Here is a 26,303-nt window from a genome sequence, read left to right on the forward strand (position 1 = left end):
AGCCAAACAGCATCCTGACTTGGAAATATATTGCTGTTCTTTCACTGCTCCTGGATCAAAAACAAGGAAGTACGTTCCGAGCAACACTGTGGGTGTGCCTACACCAGATGGACTGCAGCAGTTCATGAAGGTGACTCATCAGCACCTTCTCAAGAGCAAATAGCGATTGGCAACAAATGAACAAATTTTTAAAAAACGCGTTGTTTGATAATGCTCCTTGCAGCAGCACTGGTCTCATTGTAAGCTGTGAATGGGTTCATGATAGAAGACATTGACCGTATGTGAGAGCAGAGGGGCCAATGCAGGGATAGCCCCTCTCGTTCAATATACAACCTGTAAATTATTGGCCTCTTTGGAATATGGCAGCAGACAGAGCTGCTGCAGTGTGAGCTATGTAAGCATCGGTTGATGGGTAAATATTGGCCAGAACACCAGGGAGAGCTAACCTGCTCCTTTTTGAAACACTACTATGAGGAATTTTACATCCACATGAGTTGTCACCCAAAAGACATCACCTCTGGCAATGTAGCATTCCTAAGTACTGACCTGAAATGATGGGTACAGATTGATTTTGGGCTAAGGTTTCTGGGGTGGTTCTTGAATTTTAAATCTTTTGACTCAGAGGTCAGAATGTCAACATTGAGACATGGCTAAAACCAAAGAAATGAAAGCCAAGAGGGCTGTCTGTTAGGCACTGAGAGCAGGAGGTGCTTCAAAAAGATAGTGCAGGCTGTCTGAAGCAAAGTGGCATAGACAGCCAGCAGTGGGGTGGGTGGGGTGGGGGGGGTAGCTTCAGGACTCCTTGTAAGCCCAAAGGATCGCTCCTCTGAATTCCAGCTCTCTGCAACTGTACTTGATGCCATTCCTGTCTGCTTCATGTAAGAGACACTTCAGACCAACTCGTTATCAGGCCCGTGAATTAAAATGACTTGGGCCTTATGCTGAGCTCAGCATGGGGGTTTCCTGTCTATTGTGCAGCTGCAGCACCCAACGATATCCCCAGAGATCGTAAAGGGACATGAGTGCCCCCAAAGAATTGGTTGAGATCAGTGCCTTGAACAGGTAAGAACCAGGTGCGAAAAGATGGTGGGAGTGGCCATGACAAAGCACTTTCATTTATCGACAGATTTGGAGATCCCCTCAGTGTGCACAACCATGCAGAACAACTATACAGAACAGCGTTCATCAGATAGGGCCAAAATTCCAATCATCCTAAGAAAGCAGACTGAATGCCACTCATTGGAGACTCAGGAACACACCTGTGTTCACCCATTGCAACCCATTGATTCTGGCACAGGATTACAGTTATTATGATAGATCAAATCATGTTTACTTGGCTTGAAGCCCTGTGCAAGTAAAGGCATCTATTGAAGTAGTGATACGTGCCACTCAGCAATGCCCTTAAAACCTGATCTTAGCATTTCTTTTGTATAACTTCCTGCCTCAGTGTCAAACAAGACTTGCTATTATTCCCTCATTTCTCTCACTTTTACAAAGAAAATCTCCACAGAGGCATTTGATAATCTGGAGGCCCTTCCAGCTGTTGACTCTCTTGCCTCTGCTGCTCCTGATATTTTAGCTATTTCTGCCTGCTGAAGTTCTTGAGCTTCTTAAAAATGCTGCAGCGCTAATGTAAAAAAAAAAAGTCATGAAAACTAATTTTCCAGTATCATAAATTGAAGTATTGAATTGCTACATTATCTGGTGGATTATTTTTTCATCTGTGTAATTTAATGCTTTGCAGTGAAGGCAAAATAGTAGTTTTAGTCAGTTACATGCTCAGTCATCTTTGTGTTCTTGTGCCTGAGAGTTTAGTGGGAGGCAACTTTCATCAGATACTTTAGGTGCTAATGAGCCTCTGAAGTTGCCAAAACAGAGGCCGGAATTTTCCATCCCCATTGGCGTCAGGCGTCATGGCGGGCATGAGGGGACAATATGGCGGGAAGGCCAAAAATCGGTTTCACGCCATTGTGAAACCAGTTTGCGATCGTCTGCTCTGCCTTTCAATGGCAGGCCGCGTTTCCCACATGCTGCATATTGGGAACCTCATTGTAATACACCTACATATCATTATAAGACCAGCTCACTGGAATCAGCGCCTCACATCAAATGAACCACCTATATCGGCGGGAAAACACACCGGTGCAGAACACGCCTTGACAATTTTGATGTGCAGAAGTCGTAACTTACCGTCGGGGCCTTGTTCACATCACAGGCAGCTACCGGACCCTGGAGGAACACGTGCATCGCATGTTGGGTGGATTCTTATGGACATGGCTCCACTGCGAAGCAGCTCACGGAAGGTGGAAGGTTACCGTTGATGTCTGCCGTCTGCTTTGGGGCATCAATGTCTTGGCCATGGGCTGCCATGAATGATCACCGAAGGGTGCAGAGGAAGGGCCAACTGCGAGTGGGAGAGGAAGATGTACTGGAAGCGCGGGGGGAGGTGGGAGAGGAAGGTCTACGTTTGACTGGGAGAGGAAGGTGTGGTTTGCAGGGGGGTAACGATGGTGTTGGGGGGGTGAGGTTGGGAGGGGAGAAGGGTGTAACAGAGGAGAATGTGGCAACTGAGGAGGTAGGTGTAAGGGGGGGGTCGAAGATGTAAGGGAAGGAGTTCGGAGGAGGGGAGCGGTCTGGGGGTAGGAAGTTCGGAGGGGGTAAGGTGTCCAGGGGGTAGAAGGAGTCCTGAGGGAGGAAGGGGTCCTGGGAGAGGAAGGAGCCCAGAAGAAGGAAGGAGTCTGGAGGAGAGGAAGCAGTCTGGGGGTAGGAAGGAATCCAGGGAGAGGAAGGAGTCTGGATGCAGGAAAATGTAATGGTGGAGGAAGGAATAAGGGAGGGGGAAGGAGTTGGGGGAGGAAGGGTTAAAGGGGAGAAAGTAGTAAGGGGAGTAGTAGGAGTAAGGGGAGAAGAAGGAGTAAGGGTGGGATGTCCAGGTGAATTTGTAAGGAGGGGTTCTGTGGGGTTGATGTCTGCCTCCTGGGAAACAAAATGAGGTTGATGAAGGGTTCTCAAAATTCCCACATTTTTCATATCATCAACAACGACATGACTTTTGGACTTTTATGGCAGAGGACCCAACTGCTGAGTTAAGTGTAGAACCCTGCAGCCCATGAAGGCCTGGGACTGGACATGCCCGGGCTTGTTGAGTGCAGTGTGAATTGTTGCCTGTAACCAGACAACGAGAGGAGACAGAATACACATTCTTCCCTTTAAAACAATCAACCCAGAGAAAGATTCATCTTACATAAAACTAAAGCACATCAAAATCTTGCATAAATAATCGCTACTAACGACTAAGGCAGGAAGGCTGCAATCAATGCAATTATGCGAACCCATCAATACCCCACATATACACTGGCTTTCAGATCAAGACTAGTTACGGGTACAGGAAGACAATGATAGACATCATGCGAGCCCATTAAAAAACAACGAGACAACAATCACCTGAAGAAACCCAAATCAGACAAAGAACTAACCTTGATTTGGTTTCAAATAAGAAATTCGAAAAAAACAGTATAACTGGGCCACCAGTTACGAAGGGAAGCGGACACAGGAGGGTGAGCAGTTTTGGGGCGGTTGAAGCAGAGTTTAAACAAGCAGGGAGCTGAGCCAAGCGGAGGAAGGAGATCTGAAAGTTTGCAGGCCCGCAGGCAACATCACAGCGAGGGGCATGGGGTGACAGGCTCAAACGAAGACAAGGCCGCAACCGCAGCCCTCCACGAAGATCGACCACCCACAACCGCGCCCTGCACCCAACAGAAGAACCTTCACAGATTCCACAGACCAGGACCACGTGGGGACGGCAGGCCCGAGAGGACACAAAGAGCGTACCCCAAAACTGCAACCGGCTTACCTAGCTGGATTTCAAACTGTCAAGGACCCCTGGTTGGTGAGCATGATCCCTGACCTCTCCTAGTTCAATTTGGTTAGGTTTTGGGGGTGGGACAAGGGTAAGGGGATTAGTAGCGTGATTTTTCCCTCGTTATGCCGTGTGTTCCCCATTCTTAACTAAGTGTACTTTGTAGGTCTGTATAATCTCAGTGTAATCCTAATGTTATAAATTCATTTGTGACTTCAATAAACCCAGTTTTTTTCTTGCACCAAAACCAGTTGTCTGTTGCACTTTGTCACAACCACCAAATAAGTCCAATGTCTAGAACCCAGGGAGTGGGAGCGATTCGGACCGCTCAGAAGTCAGAGGTGAAGCAGACACACACACCACCACCTACAGTGGGCATGGTAGGAGGGAATGGTGAGAATGAAAAAGTGAGCCAGTAGGGTGGGAAGGTGAGTACGTGATGGTATCGGTAGACGGGATGACGAGGGTGGTTGTTGGGTACTCGGATGCAGACACGGACCCTGGGGGTGGGAAGGAAGAAGTCGGGGAAGTCAGTGTGGATGGGGGTGGGATTCTTGGGAAGGTAGGGAATGTGCATGTTCACCTGGATATCCTGGACAGAAAAGAGTTGTGGCTGGTATGACAGTGGGGAGGTGGAAGGTGATGCCAGGGGGTCAACAGTGATGGGACTGAAGGACATGGGTGACTGGGGGAGGGGAAAGGATAGGGGAGCTGAAGACATATTTCATACAACCATCTTGCAAAATCGATAGTGAGTGGAGCCTCGTGTTGGACGGGCACAGGTGCTGTATGGGAGTGTGATCAGTGGGTGGGCGGAGGTGCAGCTCAGCTCAGATGGACACTGAAAGAGAACCCCAGCAGGCAGCACTGAAAATGCTCAGGACAGTGAGTTGAGTGTGATGGAGGAAGGATCCACATGTGCGGGAAAGTGCTTGCATGAGGCTGCGAAAGGCCCTGCCACACACATACTTCTCACTCCAGAATCACCCATGCGTGCATACAGCTGAACTGCTAGTGGGGAGGCTTGGAGGGTAAGGATTTGCAAAGCCTGTAAATGAAGCCGAAAGACACCGTTACACATTGTTCAGTGAAACTGAATATATTTTCTGATTATAAAATGATAAAATGGTTCACCCGTGGAACTACTTGTGATCAGACATTCTTAACATTTCTAGGCCTACCAGCTCTTCTAGATGCTGCCCTGACACCAACAGAAGGTGTGGAGACAGCCTGTGCAATGTTTGGCCCTGTTGCCTCTGATGCCTTTGACATGGGTCCTCTGGAGAACCGAGGCCTTGGGGGCCCCGGCTTGCTTTGGCTGTCCTCCTGTGGGCCAGCTGCTCCCTCTGCAGTGACAGAGGATGAGGTTGAGGCAAAGGGGACTCGGAAATAGAGGGCAGGCCCTGAGATTACAGAGTAGATGACCCCAGGATGTCCAGCTGCTGCACCTCCTCCCTTCGGGTGCCCAATGGCCCCAGCCTGACTCCTTGAAGGGAAGGAGCACCTGGAGGGATGCGAGGTGCCCTGTTTCCCTCTTGCATGGCCATGGCAGTAACTCATCCATGGCTACCGCAATGGAGTGCAAGTCTGCACACATCTCCACGTTCTGCTGGACCAGGGTCTCAATGGCACCCGCCATCCTCCACGTGGATACCTCTATACACAAACATATAAGCACCATTTCATCAGAGAGCAGGCAGTCGCACTTCTTCGACTCGCATGCCACTCTGTTGAGGGCTTCCAACAGCTCTGTGTGATGTCCCCACACCATCTGCTGACTCTCCAGGATGAGTTGGAAGGCTGACTCCAGAGGCTCATCATCTGACTCGAACCTCATAGATGCCTCTTCCCCAGCAAACCTCCGAGTGCTGTGGAGCTCGACTGAACTTGCCTCCTCCTGCTGTGTACGTATGTCCATGTGATGACCAGCAGATTGTGAACCCGAGCTGGCTCTAGATCTAGGTCCCACCGAGGTGTGTGTCTCTGCGCTGGTGGAGGGTGTGTGCAAGCGCTGTGACGGGTCTTCCAAGCTGCTTATTTCCATCTCTTCAATGGAGGAGGTGTCCTCTTGGCTGGAGGTGAGGACCTGGATGGAGCTGAGGGACTGTCTGGCTGAGGGTGTCGGTCGCTTGTCAGAGATCCCTGTGAACCAAAGTAGAGATAATTAGTGCATGGCAGCAGAGTCAAAAGCAGGAGAGAGAGCACTCACAGTTGTGTTGCGAGAGGGATGATGTGCTGCAGAGTCCTCAAGTGGGTGTTTGCCGCCAACCTTACCATCACCGCAGGCACGGTCCACGCCTTTGCCAGTCAGTGCAATGGCACACTCCTCACAGTGACTGAGGGGCCCAATGTGGGCAACTCCACCCCCGGTCTGGCACCGCTCCCTGCTGTTGTAGGCCAGCTTCTCCTGCATGAAAATATGTGGAGAGAGTGTGAGCAGGACACATGGCACTGTGTGGAATGTTTGTGTGGTGAGCGGAGCCAGGGACAGGTTGAGGACGCGAGCTTCAGAGAGTATGAGTCTGATGTAGATGTGAGGGTGTGTGTGAGAGTTAGTGGTGTTGTCCCTTGAGATGTGAAATCCCTGTGGATGTGTGATGGGTTTGTGAGTGATGAGGTGGTTGACTTACCCTGGTGGAATGGATGAGATCATTCATCCTCTTTCTACACTGGATGGCTGTCCCTTTTTGCAGGGTTTTGGCGCTGACCACCACTGCCACTGCATCCCACGCTGGATTGGTGACCTTGCTTGCTGGCCTTTGTCCAGAGCAGGGGTAGAGGACATTGCAGCAGGCCTCTACTGTGTCCAGTGGGTGCTCGAGGGAGGCATCACTAAATCTGGGGGCAGCATGTTTCTTTCTTTTCACAACCATCATTTCGCAGCAACTTCCTACCCCTTGAAGAGTGTTAGCTCTTTGCTGGGAGGCCTTTAAATATGGGATCTGGCTTACTGGGATAATCCTGCTCATTATGTTTCATGCAAGACAACATCTTGGTAAAGGAGTTGAAACCAGCACAGGGACTGGCCACCTTTGTGATATCATTTTAAGAAAGAACTTGCTATTGAGTAAGTTGACAGATGTAAACCATGTGACCAGCAGACATTGTTTAGCTAGCAGCATGTTTAGCTAGCAGCATGTGATGTGAAGGAATTGAGCTGTCCTTTCCTGTTAACAATAGCTGTTGAATCATTATAGTAAAACTGTCTGCTCAGCAATCCCGACAACCTACACCTTCAAATAAACCAAACCTACCAGTCGTGTGTGAGATTGCTGAATTAGTGTTAAGCAAAAGATAGAAATAAAACAGCAACCAGCTGATTGAAAGTAAAGTAGTTATTGCAGAGAATTCCACAGACTACTTAATGTTATATGACACTTTACTGCTTCCTTGCACCTTGATGTTTGAAGAGGACTTTTGAAACATGTTGGAACACTTTCTGGGACATTTTGTTAAGACTTCCCCAGCGTTCTATCAACATTTGGAATGCAAATTTTAGAAGAACTTTTCTTAAAAAAAGTAAGTGTTGTACTAAGCAAGTCAGGCAGCATCTGTGAAGAGAAACAAAGTTAATGTTTGAGTTAAACTTTCATCAGAACTGTCCCACCTCAAAGCTTCCGCTGCTTCGGACATTTTAGCCAATTCTGTCTGCTGAAGTTCTTCAAAATGCTGCAGTGATTATGTAAAAACAAACTCATGACCTGCTGAGTATTTCCAGCATTTTTTGTTTTAATTTCAGATTTCCAGCATCGCGGCATTTTGTTCTTGTGTAAGTGTCCAATCAACTGTATTGATCATCTTACAGGAGTAGCTAGGAGAAAAGGAATGCTTGACCATGGTTATCTTGCTAAGGGTTGTCTTCATATGTGGGAGGAATGGATGGAGGACATGAGGCCAGGCAGAACAGCACCATATGTTCTAGGAGAGAGGGACTGGAAAGACAGGAGGGCGAGTTAGAACCCTTACCCCGCTATGGGCACTACACATTCCTACTCCTCTGGACCTCTTCCACCGAGACCCACAGTGTCTTGACTGAAAACCTGTGCACATCTCACTCAGTCCCTGAGCCATTCTGAAATGTAGAACTGCCCGCTCGCGCACTCTACTCTCTCTGTGGGCGAGTCAAACCCACACAGCTCCAAGAAAATTGCATTCAACCTGCACTTGGGTGCAAAACCTGCAGGTGCCTATTTAGTAAGCTCAAATTATAGTAATCAGAAATTAGGACCAAAATTGCATGCTAAAACAAGACTTGCAAATAGTCGTGCCTTATTAGCATAGCATTGAGTGCTTGCTTTCATGCTTTCACTAAAATAACCTAGTAACAAGGGGGAAAATTGTTAAAGAAAGAGATTTCATGTATAAGGTGCTTTTCATCTCATTAGATTTATCCCAAAGCTAAGGCAGCACTTTTTAAGAACAATCACAATTGCAAAGTGAGGAAAAGTGACAGAGCAAGATCCCACAGCAACAATGAAATACTAATCAGATCATTTGTTTTTGGTGGTGTTGGCTAAGGGATCAATATTGTTGATGAAAGGAGGGGAATTCCTTTGCACTTCAAATCGTGCCATGGGATCTTCTTCATCTACCTGGGAAGGGGTCTCATCCAGAAGACGGCACAGCTGATAGTGCAGCACTTCATTCTCAGCCTAGCTATGTGTTCAAAGCCTGCAGAGCAAGTTGATTCCAAAACAGAGTCATAAATTCGACCTTTGAGCCAATTCTGAAATCTAGCCCTTAGCTATGTAACGCCACATTCATTGCGCACACAAGGTTAAGTTTTAATTCCTAGGAGACAATAGTATTGGATTGCCTAATGGGGAGCTGCCTTTGCTGATGAGGACAAAGAAAGAATGTTAAAAAGGTGGTTTGATTCACAACACTCACATGCATATATGATATATGATTCAGACCACCTTTCAACAGTCTTTTCCTGTGCACAGTGCAAACAACAGTTTCCCACGGGGTGACTAATCTCTCTATGCAGTGTACAGCCAGCACCCATGCTCAGCAATGTGATAACAACAAAATCACCTGAAAATTGGCTGTTTTGTTTAGCTATGTGACAACATGTCTGCACATAGACTTAGAAATTGCTCCTAATGGTTGTTTTATTGGCTTTGAATCCATTGTTGAAAGTTGCATCTAGGGTGTCTTATCACCCTGCACTGTTCTCCAGTAGAACTGTAAGAGGCACAGGCTCCAGGAGGGTTACCTTGGCTCCAGTGGAGAGGCACTTGCTGTCCTCTCTCAGGATTATAACATGTCTGCTCCCCTGTCGAGATATTTCACGAGTGCCTTTGCAGATGCCACACAGCCAACCAGACTTGATTGCTGCAGCTTAGGCCAAGGTTGTGCAGTCTGCAACTGTTCCATCCAGGCTCAGGGCTGCTCGAGGTCATCTTCCAATTCCATGTGAAGTGTCCTCTTTATAATGACAGCAGTTTTCCACCTTCGGGTATGTAGCCACTGGGGAAATAGCTCACAAGAGCTCTAGGGTAGAGAAAGGAACATGCAAAAAGGGTAGTAAGGGTTTACTTAAGGGTGGTTAATCTTTTTAAAAAATTAATGCTGACATAATTTGCTTCATAAATTATGCTTTGTGATTTGATTTGATTTGATGGCTGGTGTTCCCCTTTGTAGTAAAGTGAAAGAAAGACCCATAAATTGGTACTTACGGAAGACAACTGGATAGTGTTTTAGAAGAGAACGCTAAGAATTGTGAGACTGTTGGGGAATGGGGGAATAGGATGGCTGATTTCACTCCTTAATGGGCATGCTACCGTGAACTCAGGCAGATAGGGGCTCTGGTGGTTGCTACCTCTCTTCCTACTCTTTTGACACCTCTTTTCTCCACATCTTTTCTTCCTCGTTGTCCACTTTCTGCATCTCCTTCTGTACTTGTTTCTGCCGATTTGGTGGTCAAGGTTGGTCCGTCATGATGGTATACTTGTGGAGCATGAAACAGACGACAATGAATCTGGATACTCATTGAGATGTATGTTCCTCTGGAACAGTTTAGGCAGTGGAAACATGACTTGAGCACTTCAGGTTTGTCCAGTTATGTCCTTTGTGGAAGCATGACTCCAATTGTAGATGTACCCTGTAGCTCTGTGCAAGTTCCTGATTTGTTGCCCAATGGCCAATCTGTAACTTGATGACCTAGTTGAAATAAAGATGGAACTAAAGCTAAAAAAATAAAGCTAGATGGCTGCCTGGATACCTGCATGATTTACTTTCTGTGATTACAAAGCAGTTGTACATTGAAGAAGTGGAAAACCTCTTGATTGAAAAAGGTGCCAGGCTAGTTATAGGGAGAACACAAGGCAATATGGCAAAGAAGTTGAGGATTACTGTGACTTTGGCAGTCACAGGCAGTGCTGCCTATTCCTGGTTTTATGCTGGATTTGAGACATATTTGTGATGTAGCTCAGTGACTGCCTTCTTATTGAAACAGAGGTATGTAAGTGAAGTTGCTGTAGCAGATGTGCTCCCTGAAGACCCTCCATGGATAAGGCCTTCCGTTCAGTGCCCTGCTCCTCCCTCTTCTGGTAACCTCTCCTGCTCTGTCCTGTCTTCCTCACTGCTCACCTTCATTCTCCTTGCTCGAAAAAAAAAGCTCCATGAGACAACTCAGGTTATTTATCAAGCAAAGAACAACAACATTACCAAGGGGAACCTTTAGCTCTGCAGAAAATGGTAAAATTTTCTATAATAATATAGCACAACCAAAAACACCTAGGGCTGAATCTTCTGGTCGGTATGCGGGGGCGGGCCCAACACGCTGACACGTAAAATGACGCGCAATGACGTCGGGCGTGCGTCCCGACATCATCACGCATCATCTCGATATTTCATTCAGCGGGTGCGCGCCAGAGGCGGCTGTGCACCCACCGAAATGTCAACGGCCTATTAAGGCCAAGAAGGAAGTAATTAACCTGGTTAAGAATGTTGACTGTCCAACTTTAAGGTTGACGGGCAGGCGAAGAGCCCAAGCAGTCTTTATATTTTTCAGGAAACCTCATCCACGGGCGGGATGAGGTTTCCTGAAGGTTTTGTGAAATAAGTAAATAAATATTCCAAACTTCACAAACATGTCCCAGCTCATATGACACTGTCACATGAGGGGGCATGTTTAAAGACATATTTATCTCATTTATTTAAATGTGTTATAATCTTTTCAATCTCCCCAAGGCAGCTCCGTGCCTCAGGGAGATTGCTGCGTTCTTTCGTGTGCATGTGTGAAAGAGTGCAGGCCCCGATTCTCCAGCCTCCCCCACCCGCACAGGTAGCGCTGAACACTACCGGCCGCGCATTACACTGGACGGGTCTTAATTGGCCCGCCCGCGTAAAATAGCAGCGCGTAGCCAATCGCGGGCAGTGATCGGCTCCGTGCCCACCCCCGCCCGCTCCCGCCCGCTCCCGCCCAGCCCACACGTCATAGGGAAAATTCTAGAAGTCAAAGAGTAGCCAACAATAGCAACCAGCAACTAAACTGTAAGTATTGTATGAGCCTTTTAAATAGCACTGGTGAGAGGGTCTTGGCACCAGTTAGCGTTATGTTGTGCTACGTGAGGGCAGCACATGTGGAATGACACGCTAGGTTAGTCCAAAATGAGAAATAGATCCTAGAAGAGGCACGGGTCTCTAATTTATATATATTATATGAACATTAAAGGGGGCAATTTTACGACAGCAGGATTTCACGTTCCCGCTGTCGTCAATGGCATTTAGAATGTCTCGCCGCATCTTACAGCCACGGACCCGCCGAAACAGGGCCGTAAAATTCTGCCCTCTGCGGGTATGTGATTCTGCCACCAGCATAACCTCCTTTACCAACATGGGTGATGTCAGTCTGACTGGAAGTGAACCCTGCCTGCCATATTGGAAGAATGGGTACAGCATGGCCAAACCTTTAGCACTTCAAAATTAATTTATTGGGTCTCAAGTGCTTTGGGAAATTCTGAGAATGTGAAAGAAGCTTTATAAATGTAAGTTCTTTTACAAATGTTGAAAATATTGTAGTGCTATAACAGGAACGGGAAATTGCAACCAAAACACTCACCAAACACGATTGGAATATGTTCTTGATAGACAGTGAGCAATGAAACTTCAGTTCTTTTCTTTTTAAATGGGTAATTGCAAAGTCATGAATTATCAGTTGTATCACAGCTACAAGCACAATTCTCAATTGTGTTCTTTCCATGTGATTTCTATTCGTCATCCTGAGATAATATTGACCCTGTGAACATGTATTTACTTGTCACTGGTGACTTACCCTTAGTGTGCCAAAATTCTGTAATACGACCTTACAACAAAAATATTAGAGTTTGTCTTCTTTGATTTTCTCTATATTCCTTTAAAGTGTGCTATGCAAAGGAACAAATATTTACATTTGCAGATGTTTGAGTTATCATGTCAATTGGATCTGGTCGGGGCAACATCGGGATCAGGCTGTAGCAGTGACTGAAGTGGGGCATAACGGCAGCTGAGAGGGAGTACGTGTTTTGAAGTGGGATGCAGAGGACCACTCCTACTTCTCCCTGAGCAGAATACAGGAAAATATTTTTTTTAAATTACCTTATTTGTTGTTGATCTATATAAGGCCTTTGCGTTCAGGTACAGGGTTAGCTCCCTTCACCAAGTCTGTGTCGAATTAAATTATTTATTATGATTATTTAATGTATTAATATATTAAATATTTCATTTATTCTTTACATATTTAATTATTACTTATTTGATATATTAAATTTTGCAAATATGGCTCCCTTCACCAATCCAAGCTGCCTTAAACAAATCCTTCTTTTTGCTGTGATAAAACACCCCAAGCTGCTCCATAGGAGCAATATAAAACAACATTTTACAGCAAGCCACACAGGGAGATACAGCTCGAGTATCCATTATCCAAATGCTTGGGGTTAATCGTGTTTCGGATTTCAGATAATTTCGGTTTTCGGACACTGCATAAAGAACTAGGCCTACTTACATTACAATTCGGTTAGCGAGGTTCTTGTTGGCTTGGGGTGTGTCAGCTCAGTTCAGAGACTTCCCACACTAATGGTTGGATGCGGTTGGCGATGCTCGTATTGGCTTGGGTCGTGCTGGATCGGGTCAGGGACTTCCTGCACCAAAGGTCGATGAAGTTCAAAAAAAGGGTGGTTTGTGAATATGTTTGTTTTTCAGATTACGGATAAAGGTTATTCGATCTGTATTAGGGTAGGTGACAACATGCTTGGTCAATGAGGTCGTTTTAAAGGAGGAAAGAGAGACAGAGAGATGGTGAGATGCAGACGTTTGGGGAGGGATTTCCAGAGCTGGATGTCATGGCAGCTGAAGCCACAGCCACCAATGGTGGAGCAATTCAAAATGGCGAAGCTGAGGAAGCCAAGCTTAGCGGGGCGCGGATATCTTGGTGGATTGCAAAGTCATGAGCATTTTAGTGGACTGCAGAATAGTTGGATGACAGCACACATTGTACAATCCCCTTGCTAAAGCTGGCCGTGGAGCAGTCACTGGTGGAGGTGCTCAGAGCCTCTTTGCTGTGTCATCATCCCGGTTTGCACCAGTCTCCCCCATGGTTAAAGCTAACAGAGCAGCCTTGCAGTGTGGGTTAGGAGAATGCCTGCTCCTGAGCTGTGAGCACAGCATGCAGTCCAATGGGCAAAGCTGCTGCTAATCGCTCGAGTGGGGTGGGCGGAGGTGGGTGGGGTTTTGGGCAGCCATGCAGCGCACTAATCTCTGGCCATCCAAGTGGTGGCCAGCACTGTCTGGGAAGCGTTAAGGGGCCTTCACATTTAATCGGGACAGGTTCTTAGTACACCCGTGCTAATCACGTGTCTCTCTCTTTCATCCTGCAGGAGGAGTACACCAGGATCAGGGAGCCTGGTGAACTAGCTGTATGCCTGATGGCCTACAGAGCACGAAGAAGATGGAGGAGAGAGTGACTGAGCCTCCTGGCTGCGCAGGTTGCAGGAGCAGCAACCTCAGGAAGAAGTGGCAGCTGGGGCTCCTGCACACACTGCCCAAGAGCCACAGCGAGCCGTTGCAGGCCGGCGCCTAACGACACCCAGCGTCCATAGGCACCTCCTTTCATTCCTGCAGATGACAGAACCAGTGTCGCCGAAGACTGTGCATGTCTAGGGAACTGGTCAGTCACATCTGCCACCTGCTGCAGGATTTGGTGCCACGGGGACATGGTGGGCATCCACTGCCAGTGGCTGTGAAAGTGACCTCAGCACTCAATTTCTATGCCAGTGGCTCCTTTCAGGGTCTGGTGGAGCCCTGCAACACAGTCCGCAGAGACTGTCACACATCGTCGTCACCTGCTGCGCCCTTTACAACCTGGTGCTGCAACGGGAAGATGAGCTTGCTGAGGAGGACATGGAGGAGCTGGAGGTCTCCTCCGATGAGGGTGATCTCTGTGGGATATCCCAATCTGCCACTCATAAATGCATCCATGAGGTCACAGATGCCATTTTCGTGAGGGCACAAAGATTTGTGCATTTCGCTCAGGACCAGGAGAGCCAGGATGCAATAACAATTGGATTCGCCCAGGTCTCGGGTTCCCCCACAGGTGCAGGGTGCGATTGACTGCACTCATGTGATGCTCAGATCTCTGTCACTGCACACAGTGAACTACATCAACTGAAAGGGGTTCCACTCACTGAACGTGCAGCTGGTGTGCAACCACCTGAAATGTATCTGCAGTTGTGCGCACGGTTTCCAGGAAGTGTGCACAACGCCTACTTCCTCAGTTGGTCACAGGTCCCTGGAGTCTTCCAGGGGCCACAGAGGCTGTAGGGATGGCTCCTTGGGGACAAGGGCTATCTGCAGAGGCCGTGGCTGATGACACCTGCGCAGCAGCCTCAGACTGCAGCAGAGCGACGCTATAATAAGCCTCATGCTGCAACTCGCAACTTGATGGAGCAAACAACCAGGCTGCTGAAGACGCGGTTCCGGTGCCTGGACCGGTCTGGTGGAGCCCTGCAATACAGTCCGCAGAGGGTGTCACGCATCATCGTCATCAGCTGCACCCTTTACAACCTGGTGCTGCATTGGGGAGATGAGCTCACTGAGGAGGACATGGAGGAGCTGGAGGTCTCTTCCGATGAGGGTGAGGAGATCCTCGGAGGTGATGATAACAGGAATGAGGCCTTTGCACTGGTTATTCGAGGCAGGTGTGCTTGGGAGGCCCTCATAGCTGCTAGATTTGTGGAGAATAATGACGACATGAAATGAGGCGACACTATAGATCCTCACATTGCATTTGTGAACGTTTGACTCCAGTCTGGCTTATCACAGTGCCAATACCCTCTGTGATAAGGCTCCGGTCATGGAGATGCAGTGGAGGCCCTAATAGTCGCTCAATTGCAGGAGGATGATGACGACATGCAGTGAGGACACTCCATAAATCTTCATATAACCTCTGAGAATGTCTGACTCCTGTCTGGCTAAGGGCAGCTTGCTTGCGTTGTGTGATCAGGATCATATCATAGAGACACAGCCATGAAACTTAAGAACCACCTGATCATTTGTCCACCTTCAGCACCTGAGTCCTTCAGGTGCACAGCATCACTGGTCACAAATGCTGAAGAGATGGGGGTCAGCCCCTCCTTAAAGGTGCTGAGAGCACTCAGAGAGAATGAGAGAACTCTGAGGCACCAGCCCATTACATTCTGGCAGCAATGACAAGTACCATCAAGGTGCAGGCATCGGTAATGTGTCCAGGGAGTGTGAGGTCGGACCATCACTTTGATCTGAAGGTTGCACAAAGCACAGGGAAGAGACCCTGGACTGAGACACCCGCCTTTATCTTGTGCAGAAAGGTTTCACAACTGAGTGAAATGAACGCTGCTCATCAGAACAAGGAACCTGAGGCAGGGAGACATTCTCGGGAGTTTACTCATAATAGTGAACATTATGTATAAGTGATTAACACCCATACTTAGGCTGTGCAGTTGCAATGGTGGTTCAGTGGTAGAATTCTTACCTGCCACACCTGGGTTTGATTCCTGGCCAATGCAAGACGATCCTTTAATTGCTCTCTCTATTCTTCCTCCACTGTCACTCGCAATACGACTGCGCCCCCTGCAGCTTCTCAATGTTATTGACAGGTTCATGCTGCAAATTGCAACATCGGCTTATAAGTTATGCAGTTGCATTGGTGGCTCAGTAGCAGAATTCTTGCCTGCCACACAGGAGACCTGGCCAATGCAAGGCAATGCAGTAATTGCTCTCTCCATTCTTCCTGCACTGTTACTTGCAAAATGACTGTGCCCTGCGCAGCTACTCAATGTCATTGACAGGTTCATGCTGCAAATTGCAACATTGGCTTATAAGCATTTAGAGTACCTGAGGGGTCTCCGTGGCTCCTTGCAGGCATTGCCTGTCTTTTGATTTATCGACCCCCTGAATCACATTTTGATTTGATGTTTGTAAGTTTCCTTTCAATTTTGTCTTTGGTTTTGCAGTTCCCTAATTTAGGGGCTGTGTTTATTTTGTTAATTTAGTTTAATTGGTTGAATCCAAAAGAGTTAATTCTACTTAACTTTCCTAACACTGCTGTTACATCTTGGTGCTCCCTGGACATCCACGGTGGAGGTGCAGGGAGCCTGCTGACTGCGACACCCTGTCTGTGATGGCCTTGGCAGGCGCCCTCTGGAGGGCTAAGGCTTGGAGGGCCCCGGCCTGCTTTCGGGATCCTGCTGTGTGGCAGTGGCAACCTCCTTGGCTTGTGGAGCTGGAGCTGCTGAGGTCACAGGAAGAGGTAATTACGATGGTTCGGACACTCTCAGAGTCACCTGGGTAGATGGCCCCAGGGTGTGCACCTGCTGATCCTCCACATTATGGGTGCCCGAGGGCTCCAGGCTGACTCCGTGAGCGAAGGGGTAGCTGGAGTGAGATCGAGCTGCCCGGCACCCCTTTCATGTGCACACTGCTGGAGGCCAACTATGGCGTCAGCGATAGAGTTGAGCCCACACAGCAGTGCAGGAGCAATGCCCTGGACCAAGGTCTCCATGGCGGCCGCCATCCTACCATTGTTGACCTCGGTGCGTTGGCATGCCGTCGCTATCACCCCAGGGTGAAGATGGACGGACTCCTCCATCGTGCCTTGCAATCTGAGGAGTGCAACGGACATCCCTTCCTGATGTTCCTCAGCTTGTCTTTGCATCTCCAGCAACTGTGACATGACTGAGCCGAGAGGCTCATCATCTGACTCAAACGCAGCAAATTTCTGGCCTCCAGCAGTCCTCTGAGTGCCGGACTCCAAGAAAGTCCCTGCTGCCACTTGCTGTAGATCAGAAAGTGCAATGTGCTCACCAGACTGTGATCCCGAGGCTACTGTAAAGCTAGGTCCCACCAAGGTGTGTGTTTCTGTGCTGGTGGAGGATGTGGGTGAGCGCTGTGACGGGACTTCAATGAGGGTGCCTTCAGATTCCTCATCAAAGGTTTCTTCGGGGCTTGATTGGAGGCCCTGGGTTGTGGACTCTGTCGGCTATTTCCCAGATGTGCCTGCAGAAACAAGGGGAGATAATTAGTGCATGGCAGTGGCCTGTGAAACAGGGCACATCACTCGTAGCATGGTTGTCTGATGGATGTTGCACTGCTGGACCCTCACTTGGTAGAGCACCACCGACCTTACCGTCAGCACAGGACCGGTCAAGGTTGTCGCCAGCCAGCTGGATGGCTCTGTTTAAAGACAGCGAGGACCTTGATTTCAGGCATTCCTCCACTGGTTGTGACCTCTCCCTCTTGCTGTGTGCCAGCTTGTCCTGCATGAATAGAGATGGGGAAAGTGTAAGCAGGACGCCTGCCAGGCCAGATGATAAATGTGCCTGGCCTGTGTGGGTGGTGAGTGGTCCAATGGATGGGATGAGGACAATGATGCTGAGTGTGAGGGAGTGAATGGTGATGTCACATGAGCTGGCAATGGGTGAGATCCCTGCGGGTGTGTGATGGGTTTGTGCGTTGGGAATGATGAGAAGAGTGACTTACTCTGGCGGAACGGAGGAGATCATTTGTCCTCTTGCGGCACTGGGTGGCTGTTCTCTTTTGAAGGGTGTTGGCACTGACCACGGCTGCCACCGCCTCCCAAGCCGGATTAGTGAGGTTGCTGCCCATCCTGTAGCCAGAGCAGGGTAGAGGACATCCCAGCAGGACTCCATGGCATCCAAAAGGTGTTCCAGTGATGTGTCACTGAACCGCGGGGCTACAGTCTTTGTCAGGGCCATGTCTTCTTTGCAGCAGTCGTGGTCTGGAAGTACTGAGATGTAAGCACGTGGCTGGACAGTAAATATGGCGCCCAGCATGATGAAGCGGCTAGGTGGTGGCGGGTGGATGAATGAGAGCCCACCCACCATGGAAGTGGTGTGTTTCCCGGGAATGTATAAGCAATGCGGCGGGTTTGGGATGATACGGCGTGAAAACCCGCCATCGTGGCCGGTGGGTAAAATGTCGTGTTACCCACCTGCTACACCTAAGTGCAAATCTGGGACAATTCCGCCCTTGAACCTATTCTTCCACCTCAAGTCGGTCATGTCTGATTTACATATTAACTCCATCTACCCACCTTGATTCCATAACTATTCATGCTTTTGCCTAAAGCAAAAAGTTTTCAATCTCAACTGTCTAAGTCTCAACAGTTTTTTTATGTAAGTGAGCTACGTTTCACTATTGTGATGATTATATGCAGCAGAGTGGATTTGTCAAAAAAAGTTAAAATTTATTACAGAGACATTTTCGACCAGACCTCTCCTCGGAAAAGCCCCGCCTCACGGGCTGCCCACACTAAGAGCTCACTGGTCAGAACCCCCACAGTACATCACATGACCCGTGATTGGCAGGAGGGAGTGACTGTACATCCAGTTACCACATTTCCTCCCCCTTTATCCCCTTTAGTTTTTTACAATTGCTTTTTACAGAAAAACATGTAAACAATCCAACAAACATATATACAATTTCAGGTGATTATAAATCAAGTCTTTGAGGTGCTCTTTGTATCTGGCTAGAGCTGCATAGCAGTAACACTGGAGGTTCCTGAACAGGATCGACAGGATCTGGAACTGCAGTCTGAGACACACCATCGGAATTGGGCAATTCAGGATTTGGCAACTCTTCTGAAACACCTGGAATGTCTGTTCTAGATCGATCGCATACCTCAAAAGTCGACAGTTGAACGTTAATCACAGGTTGATCAGTTAATTGTTGGAATGTCTCTCTGGCACAGCTGTAATCTAAGTGCTTATGGATGATTATATCTCCCACTTGTACTTGGAAAGATCTCTGAAGCAATGCCTCCTGGAGCCCAGACAATCCTTCTCGAACACGTCTGCCCTGTTTGGAGGAACAGCACTCACAGTTGTTTTGGGAGACTTCGTCGGTTTGGTGTATACCTTTTTCTACGGTGTCCGCCATGTTCTGCTAGACATTGACGTCTCAAAAATGGAACCTTTATTTCCACTTGTTTCACAATTTCAGCCATTTCATTTTTCAACGACTCAATGGTTCTCAGTATGTTTGAGGCATTTAGAGCTTTTTATTCTAGCACTGTGTGCTTCAATGTTGGATTTACATTTTCCAATCTTATTTCTGTCTTCTCTTTCTCTGCCTCAGCAGAGCTTATCCTTGTCCTTCACTTTGGTTTCACAGTTGGCCAGGTCTCCCTCCTGTGAATTCTTAGCTTGCTTTAGTCTGTAATTGTGCTACTCATGTCTTCATTATCCGCTCAGATCTTGGAAAGTTCCACAACCTTTCCTTTCAAGCCACTTTTGTTTCATTCAGCTGGTTCTTCAGTTCCCCAGTCTCTTTCTTGTATCTCTTAGCCTCCTGCTGGGCTAATGAACATTGCTGAGTCTTCTCTGCCAACTGCTTCTTCAGTTTGTTCAGAGTGGCATTAAATTCACCTTGCTTCTCTTCATAATTTTCCAGAGGAACATACAAGACCTGAGATCCTTATGGCATGTGAAGGCCCTTCCATTTTCCTGACTCAGCCCAAGAACCCATGTTGTATTTCCTTAGAAGTTCTGGGATTCCATCTGATTTTAGATAAAATATCTCAGTCCAGTCGACTTTGATCTTCTGCAGCCAATCACAACCTAAAAGACCGAGTCCCTCTCCTTTCACTATTATTACAGGCCTATGGCTCCTTGTTCCGATGAGCAGTGTCCATTTCACTCAGTTGGGAAACCTTGGTTCCTGCACAAGACAAAGGTGGGTGTCTCAGTCCTGAGCCTCTTCCCTGTGCTTTGTGCAACATTCAGACCAAATTCATGGTCCAGCCTCACACACCATGCACACATCAGTGATGCCTGCACCTCGATGGTACTTGTCATTGCTGCCAGAATGTCGTGGGCAGGTGTCACAGAGTTCCGTCATTCTCTCTGTGTGCTCCCAGCACCTTTAAGAAGGGGCTGGCCCCCATCTCTTCAGCATCTGTGACCGGTGACGCTGTGCTCCTGAAGGGGTCAGGTGCTGAAGGCAGATAAAGGATCAGGTGCATTTCAAGTTTCACAGTTGCGTCTCCATGATATGACCCTGATCACTGGGTGCAAGAAAGCTGCCCTCAGCCAGACAGGAGTCAGACACTCACAGAGGCTATGTGAAGGTCTATGGAGTGTCCTCATTGTGTGTCAGCATCATCCTCCTGCAATCGAGTGACTCTTAAGGCCTCTGCTGTGTCACCATGACAGGAGCATTATCACGGAGGGTACTCATGCTGCAATGAGCCAGGCAGGGAGTCAAACATTCACAGATGCGATGTGAGGATCTATTGTGTCCCCTCACTGCATGTCATCAGAATCCTCCACAAATCGAGCAGCTGTGAGGGCCCCCTGAATGCACCTGCCTCACCTAGCCAGTGTGAGGGCCTCATCACCGTCATCCTCGCCTTTGAGGACCTCCTCACCCTCATCCCCTTCGACATCCTCCTCATCGGAAATGTGTAGCTCCTCCATCTCCTCCTCAGCCAGCTCCTCTCCCCGTTGCAGCACCAGGTTGTAAAGGGTGCAGCAGGTGATGACGATGCGTGACACCCTCTGTGGACTATATTACTGGGCTTCACCAGACTGGTCCAGGCACCGGAACCTCATCTTCAACATCCTGATGGTTTGCTCCACCTTCACTCTGCTGCAGCCTGAGGCCGCCGCACGGGTGTCATCAGCCACGGCCTCTGTGGGTAGCCCTTGTCCCCAAGGAGCCAACCCCGCAGCCTCTGTGGCCCCTGGAAGATGTCAGGGACCTGTGACCAATTGAGAATGTAGGAGTCATGGGCACTCCCTGGAAACCGAGCGTAGACCAGCAGGATGTGTTTATGCTGGTCACACAACAGCTACTCATTCAGTGAATGGAGGCCCTTGCGGTTGATGTAGTTGACTGCTTGTTGCCATGGAGATCTGAGCACCATGTGAGTGCAGTCGATGGCATCCTGCACCTTTGGGAAACCTGAGATCTGGGAAAATCCAATCGCTCTGGTATCCTGGCTGTCCTGGTCCCGGGTGGAATGCACCAAGTTGCGTGCACTCACAAAGATGGCATCTGACCTCATGCATGGATTTGTGTGTGGAGGCCTGTGATATCCCACACAGGTCACCTGTGGAACACTGAAAGGAGCCACTGGCATCAAAACTGAGTGCTGTGGTCACTTTGACAGCTATAGGCAGTGGATGCCCTCCATGTCTCCGCGGTGCCAGATCCTGCAGTATCTGGCAGATGTGATTGACCAGTTCCCTAGACACGCACAATCTTCAGTGACTCTGGTTGTCGGTGATCTGCTGGAATGAAAGGCGGCGTCTATAGACCCTGGGTGTCGCTAGGCACCGGCCTGCGATGGCTCACTTTGGCTCTTCACTGGCCTGCGTGGGAGCCCCAGCTGCCCCTTCTTCCTGAAGCTGCTGCTCTTCCCTCTGAGCAGCCAGGCATCTACGTCACTCTCTTCTTCGTCATCTTCACTTTCTGTACACCATGAGGCATACAGTTAGTTCACCAGGCTCCATGCTCGGGGAGTACTCCTCCTGCAGGATGAAAGAGAGAGACGCGTGGGTTTGCCTGGGTGTTCTAGGTTAAGTCTAAAGGCCCCTTAATGCTTCCCAGAGATTGCTGGCCACCACTTGGATGGCCAGAGATTAGTGCGCTGCATTAAAACTGAAACCCTACCTGCCTCCACCCCATTCCACCTGACCGATTGGCAGCAGCTTTGCCCATTGGACTGCATGCTGTGCTCTCAGCTCAGGAGCAGGTATTCTGCAAGGCTGCACTGTTAGCTTGAACCATGGGGGAGACTGGTCCAAACCAGGATGCTGACATTGCAAGGAGCTGTGGGCACCTCCAGCAGTGACTGCTCCATGGCCAGTTTTCGCAAGGAGATTGTACAATGTGTGCAGTCGTCCAACTGTTTTGCAGTCCACTAAAAAGCCCATTAACTTGCAGTCTGTGCCCAAGGGGTGAAAAGCTCTCGAGCATTTGCTGGCAATTTCATGCCTCTGTGTTGCTTGAGTGGGCAGATAGGCTAAAGGCCCGACTCCACGCCTGTCAATGTAGCTGCGTCTGAACTGTCTCAGCTGTGGAGGAATGGTCACTTTATACAAGGTGTCCCCAATGCATTGCCGCTTCCCTTTTCCCCAACCCCACACCTGCTTGTGCACCACCATCAGTCACAGTGCAGCCCTCTTGCCCCCCCATCCTCAAGCTCACCTCAATCGCAGGGCAGCCCTTGCCCACCCCCCAACTCACCTCAACCCGTGGGCAGCCTTTGCCCCCACTTCCCCAACGCACCTCAGCCTTGAAGTCCAACAGGCAACCCTCATGAACGCTGCGAAATGTTACTGTGCATTCACCTCCGAGTTCCCCTCAAAGTGCAGCCCGCCAAGTGCATGCCTTATCTATGCTGTTGTGAAACACACGTACTGACGATCCAGCATGTGCGAATGATTCCAGCGGGCTGGGCTTTCATGGTTTTATGAAATTGATTTTTGGCCTTCTCGTTATATTGTCCGCTGATGCCACCGAACATACCGGATGCCAATGGGCACTGAAAATTTCACCCTGTGGCTTGCCGTACTCATGTGGACTTCAATGTCATCTTTTGAATATAAAAGTTTTACATGTTGTAAGTGAGGGCTCTGTTCAGTAGGTCTCACCGGGAGGTGCTGAGTTTGTAAGGTTAAACATTAGCTGTTAATTGATAACACAAAACTATATACATATGTACAATGTAAAGCCCAGTCTTTGAGCTCATTCCATGATGACTTCTAACCAAGTCTCAAGATGGCTGCCCCATGTCTTAACCTTTCTGCTCTCAGGTCTACTGTCATGTGACTCTTTGCATCGCACTGTGGGTGGTACTCTTTCCACATTAACCCTTGCTATGCCAAACACCCTTATACTATATAAAGCACCATATGGAAAATGGTGTCAGAAGTGTGCAGCTAGGATTGAATGGATTTTCATAGCTGTAAGAGAGCCAGCGGCTGTGAAAAACTGCAGAGAATAATTAAAACTTCAATTTACAACTCTGTGCAAGACACTGACTGTCATTGTGGCTTTGAATGTTCCAATACGCGTTCCTTTGGAGACGAAAGGGATTTGAGAATGAATAGTAGGACATTCTTCCAATCTCAGTGGCAGAATTATGAAATTACCAAAGTTAAACAAGAAAACTGAATGAATAAGAGCAGCAACTTTGTTGTCGGTGCTGGGAAAAGAATGCTACAAGTTCAATTGCACCCTGGGCCTCTCTGAGGAACATAAACATGATGGAGGCCTTGAAGACCCATTTTGAACCGTCTACTAATGTAATTTAAGAACGCTATGTGTTTAACATTAGAGCTCAGGAGGAGGAGGGGTATATTGATCAGTATGTGACTGTACTGAGACATCTCGCTGAATCCTGTGAGTTTGAGCAACTGAAGGATGATCTGATCAGAGATAGGATTGTCTTAGAAACATGAGAACCCGCAATGAGTGCATGTCGGCTCAGAGAAGAGAAATTTACCCTCGAGAAAGCTATTGACATGTGCGGAAGTTCTAGCCCCCACCCCCAACCACCTGTCAACCCCCACCCCCACCCCGTTTACCCTAACCCCTCACCCAGTTGCCTTACACACTTACCTTCTCTCCCGTCAATGTGGCTGGGACCTTTATACTTATGGGTTTACAGCAGTTAATGCCTAAAAAAGGGGACGTTATTTTGTTTGCCCTGATGCTCCTGCACTACACTGAAGGACTCCAGGCGAAGCTATGCTGCACATTTCTCACCAGGCCTGGGTCGGGGGAGAAATGTGCAGCTCCAGATCAGTAAAAACGAGCGGAGGGGCAACCTGACGGTGATTACCACTGCACAGAAGATTCGGCCCATTATTGAGTGACAGGAGTTGTGCTCCCTAGACTCTCGGAAATGAGACAGTCCTTCACAGAAGTCCGGATGGTCAGCTGGTTTAACATTAATCATATACTTACTCATATAGTGATCTTATCATTGTTCTGCTCCTATCATTATCAAACAATGTGAGGGGGTACGGGGGAAAAGGTAGGGCAATGGCACTAGGTCATGACGCTGATTTGGAGAGCTGGTGCATACACGATGGGCCGAATGGCCCCCTCCTGTGCCGTGAAAATTCTGTGATTCTGGGATAGCGATGCAGGTTGTTGCCGTGGCTGCTGTGGTGCTGTGGAAAGAGAATGAAGAGGTGAATTGTGGTGCGTGCCTGACGTTCCTCCCCGGTTTGCTGACAGCAGTGCGGAGAGGGCGAATGTTGAATGGGAGCAAGGGTGCAGGCTGGAGGCTCGAGCCGCCTACGTAGGGTTTGTAGTTTGCCCGTGGGGGAGGCTGAGAAGGAAGGGAGCCGGGTGGGGAAGGGATGAAAGGGAATAGGAGGGAAAGAAGAAAAAAAAAGAAAAACTGCCGTCAAGAAGAAGTGTCTGGATTGAGAGGCTTGAGTGAGCTGGAAAGGCAGGCTGCAGCGGCCTATGGCCATGCTACTCTGAGACTCACCTGACTATAGAAGCTAAACAGACTTAGTCCTGCTCTGTATTTGGATGGGAGGCTGCCTGGGAATACCAGGTGTAGTTGGCTTTTTCTGTCTGTTCTCAAAATATGTAGCGAAGTTCAAGACCTTGACAAAGTTTAACAGAAATCCAATTTTTGGCCGAGTTAATGAATCTGGGACAATTCTAAAAGAAACATTGTTCACATAGATAATTAATGCCTTAGCACTCTGCAGCAGCCATCAAAGTGTGGTAAGAAAACAAGGTCAATAAAGGACAATTTATTGTGTCAGATTTACCATTTTTTTCATTTCAAAACATAATCTAGCTCCAATTAAAATAAAGGTAATAAAAAGTGTATAATGGTAAGGGGCTCAAATGTTACAGGGAGAAGGCGGGAGAATGGGGTTGAGAAACTTATCAGCCATGATTGAATGACGGAGCAGACTCGATGGGCCGAATAGCCTAATTTCTGCTCCTATGTCTTATGGTCTTAAGGTCTAATGTACTGAATGTCTAAGTAAGTTAAAGCTGGCGGTTAAATTACTGAATGCACGGCCTAATTGATAATGCTGAATTGCGCTATGTACTAACTTGTGACTGCTTGCTGGGCTTTGTGTCACATTGTGACATGAGGAAACCTCGTGATTAAACCATCGGCTTAAGATAATCACAGAATCACAGAATTTTAACAGCACAAAAGGAGGCCATTTGGCCCATCGTGTCTGTACTGGCTCTCCAAATCAGCTTTACGACTTAGTACCATTGCCCTGCCTTTTCCCCCATACCCCCGCACATTGCTTCTATCCAAAAAATCATCTAATGCCCGCTCGAAAGCCTCGATTGAACCCGCCTCCACCTCACTTCCAGGCAGTCAGTGCGTTCCAGACCTCAGCTGCCCATTGTGTGGACAAGTTTTTTCCCATGTCACATTTGCTTCTTTTGCAAATCATTTTAAATCTGTGCCCTCTGGTTCTTGATCCTTTTACCAGTGGGCACAGCTCCTCCCTCTCTACTCTGTCCAGCCTTCAGCTTAGGGAAACCTCCTCCTGAGGCCCGAGCGGCCCAAGATGCATGCAGACACGCCAATCAGAGGCCGCCAAGTCAGCTGCCTGAGCTCGCTCCACTTAAATGGCCCAGCAAAGCCGGGGTAGCTGAATGTGCTGGTGAACTGGCAAACGAGCCAAGGAATGGCAACGATGCAGACAGCAGCAAGAAGATTGCACATCCATTGTGTGGCAGAGTGAATGTGGAGAGTGGTGATGTGAGCAGCCTCTGCTGACAGCAAAAGCCAACTGCACCTGGTATTCCCAGGCAGCCTCCCATCCAAATACTAACCAAGACTAAAGAGCTGAAATGTGAGAGAGAGATAGAGAGAGAGAGAGAGAGAGAGGGAGCGGGAGAGAGAGAGAGAGAAGGAGAGGGAGAGAGAGAGAGAGAGAGAGCCTCCCTGCTCCGTCTC

The sequence above is a fragment of the Cetorhinus maximus genome, chromosome 1, assembly GCF_964194155.1.
Source record: "Cetorhinus maximus chromosome 1, sCetMax3.hap1.1, whole genome shotgun sequence".
Lineage (NCBI taxonomy): Eukaryota > Metazoa > Chordata > Chondrichthyes > Lamniformes > Cetorhinidae > Cetorhinus > Cetorhinus maximus.